Source organism: Gymnoscopelus microlampas (genome assembly GCF_963454915.1).
Source record: "Gymnoscopelus microlampas genome assembly, chromosome: 24".
NCBI classification, from domain to species: Eukaryota; Metazoa; Chordata; class Actinopteri; order Myctophiformes; family Myctophidae; genus Gymnoscopelus; species Gymnoscopelus microlampas.
Window position 1 is genome coordinate 22,099,369 of NC_139961.1, and position 6,942 is coordinate 22,106,310.

The 6,942-nt window shown below is 42.2% G+C and overlaps 2 long non-coding RNA genes across 3 annotated transcripts; both read left to right on the forward strand.

The window, feature by feature from the left end:
* The first annotated feature begins 441 nt into the window (after positions 1 to 441).
* On the forward strand, positions 442 to 2,105 carry LOC311040796. Its single transcript, XR_014600319.1, has 4 exons — positions 442 to 492; positions 1,518 to 1,629; positions 1,772 to 1,887; positions 1,988 to 2,105. It is a non-coding gene; the product is annotated as an uncharacterized lncRNA (long non-coding RNA).
* A 144-nt stretch (positions 2,106 to 2,249) lies between these two features.
* LOC311040795 lies at positions 2,250 to 6,283 on the forward strand. Of its 2 annotated transcripts, none has more exons than XR_014600317.1 (5): positions 2,250 to 2,367; positions 2,468 to 2,584; positions 2,720 to 2,835; positions 2,974 to 4,086; positions 4,823 to 6,283. It is a non-coding gene; the product is annotated as an uncharacterized lncRNA (long non-coding RNA). The 2 variants fall into 2 exon arrangements; XR_014600318.1 differs by having other exon boundaries at positions 4,827 to 6,283.
* The last annotated feature ends 659 nt before the right edge of the window (positions 6,284 to 6,942 follow it).

Sequence of the window (6,942 nt, forward strand, 5' to 3'; positions counted from 1 at the left end):
TGGAACGCAATTTATATTGTTAAATCTATGTCAATTTAACTCTGAGAGTTAACAAATGGAGCCAAATGGACCCTAACGGGTCCATTTGGTTCCATTTGTACACTCTCAGAGTTACAGATCCATAAGGGTCCATTTGGTTCCTATCCATCATTTAGCTGGGGACCCCCTGGAACCCCCTCAAGTACCCCTGGGGGTAATTGACTAAATTGAGGACCCCACTTTGAGAACCAATGCGCTAAGGTAACAGCAAAATGTATCTGATCTACAAGCTCACAATGCAGCGTGCCCACTCCGTTACCACGTAAGCTTAATAATAATAATAATAATAATAATAATAATAATAATAATAATCATTATTATTGTGAGTGCAGGGTTTGTTTAATGATGCCTGACAGAGCGCGCACGCAGACTAATGACGTATTAAGGCTGCGACCATCATATGTTTACTCTCCTCGTGTGTGTGCAGTGTGCTGCGGTCTGAAGCTGAATAGGGTAATACACTGATGTGCTTTCGTTCCAGAGAGTAAATAAGTACCATGTTTTTGTTTATTAAGATGGCTTAAAGCCCATATATCTCGGACGCTACTTTATGAAATGGCAACCAATAACGTTGAGCTGCTTTGTAGTCTGAAAATTTGCCAGGTTATTTACAGATGATCACGTCGTCGTTTACCTGGTATCCCATAGTTTCCATGTACAGATTATTTTGATAGATGATAGATGTTTTAGACTGATGCTATGTTCTTGGTTTAGCTGTTATCCTAGTTTACTGAGGCTCACAACACTGTCTCTGCATTTCACGGTTACCATGTTTATTGTGAATTACTCTGGTTAAGAGCGTCAGCTAAATGCCTACATTATACATTAAAGGGGAAATGCACCCATTTTCAATATTTAACTATGTTATTAATATAGCATAAAGGAGTTGTGTGGAAATAAGAAAAAGGTTCCCCCCTTTCTGTGTTGCCTTGAACTGGAGGATTGATTGTGGGTTTAACATTGCACATTCAATTTATAATCGACTAGCCTGCACCATCTTGGCTGTGGTGAACCAACCATTTCATGTCCAGCTATTAAATGTGCATTTAGTGATTTTCTTTCGTTAAGGTTATTTTTTAAATGGCTTCATATTCCGATTTCTTTTGTAGAGCTCTCCATACTCTGCAGCTCTTCAGAAAACAAAACATATGTTCAGGTTGGGATACCAATTGTATCCAATCAGAAGACAGAATCCATACAGGATACAGAGTGCAATTTTAATTCACAAAGGAATTAGTAGACAGAATTGAAACTGGAACACTCTAAAATGTGACATTGAAGCTGATAAATGGGGCTAAAATGGAAACGCACTTGAAAATGTATTTTCTGTTTATTAAAGATATGTTGAGAGACCCCTGTTACTGAACAAACTCTCTTTAGAAATCTTAATATACAGCTCAAATATATGTTTTTAACCAAAACATATCACTTCCCCTACCTTCTAACAGTGTTTATTTGTTAAATGTATTCAATTATAGGTGGATAGTGTTGTTCCTGAGACTTTGAGGAGTGGGGAGGGGACTGTGGGCCCAGAGACTGCAGAGGAGCTCACAGACTGCTGGCTAGCAGAGACTGCTGGCTCCAAGACAGGTCGGTAGTGTCCCTGCACATTATATGTCCCCCACAAACGCTGTCTACACTGCAGTCTATGCCTGATTGATCACATAAATGAAGCGTTCACAAATATGTCTTCCCCTACCTTAACAGTGTTTGTTTATTTGTTCAATCGTAGGTGGATAGTGTTGTTCCTGAGACTTTGAGGAGACGACTGCTCGTGACTGCAGGCCCAGATACTGCAGAGGAGCTCACAGACTGCTGGCTAGCAGAGACTGCTGGCTTCCAAGACAGGTCCGTAGTGTCCCTGCACATCATATGTCCCCCACAAACGCTGTCTACACTGCAGTCTAGGCCTGATTATAACAGTGTTTGTTTATTTGTTCAATTGTAGGTGGATAGTGTTGTTCCTGAGACTTTGAGGAGACGACTGCTCGTGACTGCAGGCCCAGATACTGCAGAGGAGCTCACAGACTGCTGGCTAGCAGAGACTGCTGGCTTCCAAGACAGGTCGGTAGTGTCCCTGCACATCATATGTCCCCCACAAACGCTGTCTACACTGTAGTCTGAGTCTATGCCTGATTGATCACATAAATGAAGCGTTCACAAATATGTCTTCCCCTACCTTAACAGTGTTTGTTTATTTGCTCAATCGTAGGTGGATAGTGTTGTTCCTGAGACTTTGAGGAGACGACTGCTCGTGACTGCAGGCCCAGATACTGCAGAGGAGCTCACAGACTGCTGGCTAGCAGAGACTGCTGGCTTCCAAGATAGGTCGGTAGTGTCCCTGCACATCATATGTCCCCCACAAACGCTGTCTACACTGCAGTCTAGGCCTGATTATAACAGTGTTTGTTTATTTGTTCAATCGTAGGTGGATAGTGTTGTTCCTGAGACTTAGAGGAGACGACTGCTCGTGACTGCAGGCCCAGATACTGCAGAGGAGCTCACAGACTGCTGGCTAGCAGAGACTGCTGGCCTCCCAAGACAGGTCGGTAGTGTCCCTGCACATTATGTCCCCCACAAACGCTGTCTACACTGCAGTCTATGCCTGATTGATCACATAAATGAAGCGGTCACAAATATGTCTTCCCCTACCTTAGTTTGTTTATTTGTTCAATCGTAGGTGGATAGTGTTGTTCCTGAGACTTTGAGGAGACGACTGCTCGTGACTGCAGGCCCAGATACTGCAGAGGAGCTCACAGACTGCTGGCTAGCAGAGACTGCTGGCTTCCAAGACAGGTCCGTAGTGTCCCTGCACATCATATGTCCCCCACAAACGCTGTCTACACTGCAGTCTAGGCCTGATTGATCACATAAATAAAGCGGTCACAAATATGTCTTCCCCTACCTTAACAGTGTTTATTTATTCAATTATAGGTGGATGGTTTTGTTCCTGAGATCAGGAGGAGGGGACTGCTGAGGAGCTCAGACTGCTGACTCTCAGAGACTTGTTGGCTATAGGTGGATAGGTGTTTTTTCTGAGATAAGGAGGAGCGGCTCAGAGACTGCTGGCGCTCATCGGTTTAGAATTGACGTTTTAGAAGTTCTGGCTTATTTAAATGCTGAGTGCTCTTTGGCCTATATACATCCTTGCACTCTCTCTCGCCACGTTTTTGTTTAACTAGATCATTTATTCTGGATGCCACCACCTACTTGTTGATAGCTATGGATAGAGACACCTTGATCAAGATTTGCTTTCGCTTGGGCATGATTTATGCAGACATTTTGTCAACACTTGCTTTGCATGGCATTATTGTTAGTAAAAGGCAATTAACAAGGATATTGAGAGGTTATGGGTTATATCGTCGGCGATATTCTGACTTGGATGATGCCATCGACTTTATAGCTGGTCAATTGGAAGGCCCTGGAAAACTACATGGATACCGGTGGATGTATACCAAGTGTCTGGAGCAAGGTATCCGCGTTAGGAAGGAAGACATGAGAATCCTTCTTTCTCTGCTCGACCCAGTAAACTCTCAAGCTCGGCTGAGACGACGTCTAACCCGGAGGCGTTATTTTTCTAAAGGACCTAATTTCATATGGCATGTTGATTCCTACGACAAGCTCAAGCCCTATGGAATATGCATTAATGGGTGCATAGACGGGTATTCCCGTAGGATCATATGGCTGAGAGCTGCCTTCACCAGCAGCGACCCAAAAGTTATTGGAGGCTACTTTGTTGAAGCAATAGAGCAGACCGGTGGTTACCCAATGCTTTTACGCACAGACATGGGTACAGAGAATGTTGTGCTAAGAGACATCCAAATGTATTTGCGTCGCAATGATGAAGATGACAGGGCAGGAGAAAGGAGTTATATAACAGGAAAAAGCACAGCAAACCAGAGAATAGAGAGTTGGTGGGGACTTATGAGAAGGGAAGGGGTTGAATATTGGATCCAGCTGCTGGGAGAACTCAAGGATGAAGGGATCTTCACCGGTGATTTCCTGGACAAAGCACTAATGCAGTTGTGCTTCATGGCAATCATTCAGGTAAACATTTGACGATCACAGACCATGTCTTCATGCATTAACATGATCAACTTTGAGTAGAGTAGGACTATTAGGGGAGAAACGTGTCCACTAACCATCAGACGAAGAATATCTGTTCAAATGGCCTTTTTCATGTGATAATGTGGCGTCCCAGGTGAGTGCTTATGTGTGGCTAATGAGTTTCGAAGTAATTCAATTCACACAAAGTAACCATAGTGTTTTTCTTTTCATTCAGTGACCACATGCACGCGGGAATAATATTATGGCCCTCAGGAAAAAAATATAGAACTAGACACACCTAGGATGACTTTATGCACGGTGGATTACCTTGATTATGTGACATATAATAGCCTGTGTACGTTCATCCTAATCTTTATTATGGTGAAGAAATTGATGCTATTCAAGGATTATGTTTGTTTCGTTAATTGGTGAGTGCCAATTAAAGTGGAAATGTGAGTACTTTGTGCTCCATTGATTTGAAAATTTGAAAAACTCTCTCTCTCTCTCTCTCTCTCTCTCTCTCTCTCTCTCTCTCTCTCTCTCTCTCTCTCTCTCTCTCTCTCTCTCTCTCTCTCTCTCTCTCTCTCTCTCTCTCTCTCTCTCTCTCTCTCTCTCTCTCTCTCTCTCTCTCTCTCTCTCTCTCTCTCTCTCTCTCTCTCTCTCTCTCTCTCTCTCTCTCTCTCTCTCTCTCTCTCTCTCTCTCTCTCTCTCTCTCTCTCTCTCTCTCTCTGTGTAGGTAGGAGGACTTAAATGAGATAAGGGATGTTTGGAACGCACATCGTATCCGGCCTACCAAGAACCCCAATGTCCCTGCAGGAATACCAAATGTCATGTACTTGGCACCTCACCTGTGGGGCACAGAGGACCATGTTCTGGTTCCATCCAGTGGTGACCTAGACACTTGCAAAGAGAGCTGCAAGTTCCTAACTTCAGTTCCATGTGACGAGGACATTTTTGATTTGTGCACAATTGTTATGGAAGAATCAGGCTTGGGGTTCCCAGTGACTAGGTCACAAGCACTTGACTTGTATGTATCATTGAGGGATATTATCCTCCCACAAATATTTGATCAGGCTACTGCATGAATGACACAGTTTTTCAGCGTGAAGATAACTCTACCGATCCATTTGCAAAGATGAAATGTAGAAAAAGTAGTAGTTGTTTCAAATAAAACAAAACGGAAACCAGACAATGTATTGTATTCAATAATAGTTATGGTAGGCCTACAGTATAACAATTTTCTACATTTTCATTCCCCTATTTGTATTCTTTCTAAGCTGTAATATAGATGTGTAAATTATTATTGGAGTTTAGTTTCTATTTTTTTTTTTGACCAGGATTACTGCATGTTTTTGTGAGGGTATCTACACATGGGGAGAGCAACCTCCACACCGAGAGGCCCTTTCGCCAAGCCCACCTAGGTATGGGCACTGATGAACACGGAGAGGAGAGAACACGCCCACTGCCTCCCCTGTGGCAATCGAACCCAGGACCCTCTAGCTGCGAGGCGACAACGCTACCGACTGTGCCACCGTGCCCCCCAGCTTGTAATTTTCAATGCAAAACCTTGATTACCATTTAAGTAATGTATTAATGTGACCATACCTCTCTACTACAAAAATAGACAATTGGACCCAGATTTTTTTTCTATTTACTTTTATTTAATCTATCGGCCTATTGTATGAAAATCAAGTAAACTTGAGTCCAATTAGTCTATAAAAACAATTGCCAATGCTGACAGCTGATCAGCAGATGCTTTCATGAATGCATGTATCTAGAAAATATTTTTGATAAGTACACCATTTCCCACTTCAGTCAAAAAGGCCATTTGACTGCAGGACTCGCCTATCTCCAGTCTATTATATCAACAATTAGTCAAATGAATTGTTAGTCTACCACTATTATTTGCCAATCCAGAAGACCTGTGTATCGCTAGCCAAATAAACATTAATTGATTGAATACTTTATTAGCAGTTTGCAAAGAAATAGCACAAGAAAGTACAGTTCAATACAAGGTCTGCTAAGAGGATTTTAAACCCAAGAAAGGCTATGGCTTGTTTACATTGGGGTCCCGTTTCCATTTCATGATTGCTATAAAGCGAAGACTATATATTGTTCAGAAAGGTTGTTAATATTAGCATCTCTACAATTTGTTTCTATTACAGGCAGTGACAACATAGTGACATGTACTTCAGTTTTCATTTAACACATATGTTTCCTTTGTATATTACCTAAAGATTTAAAACCATGTTTACATACATCGATTCTAAAGGAAATGTATTCTGAAATTCAATAAACAGAATATAGTGCAAGTGTGTAAGAAAATGGCCACTAAATGCCTGGCACAATTTCATTATAGAGCTGTTCTGGCTGATTCCAGCATGTCAACCTTGCAGGTATGCTGGAATGTCAATTGTGAGGTGAATACTGTACAGTACATGTAAACCAGTGACCATATCTGCTGCCTGCTTGGACTCCTGGTTGGACGAGGTGGTGTGAGAGAGACCTTGACCTGACCTTTAGCACAACGGCCTAAGACTGACTGGCAAGTGAAAACGTTAGAAATAGATTCTACCCCTATGACACCCCCCTCCGGTCCCCATATAAACCACCGTAAATCCACAGATTCCCTCACACAACTGCAATACAATTTGTTTTTAACATTTAGTACAATGGAACATCACCGTGGGATGAACACCATCTTTGATTTTATTCTTTAATTAACTGATGGTAATTTCACTGATTCATCCACATTCCGTGAACCCTAAAACCTAGAGTTAGACAACAAAACCACCTTTCTAGGTTGAACAGCATCATAAAGCCATTTAAGCTCCTGGCAGCAATATTGGGCACATT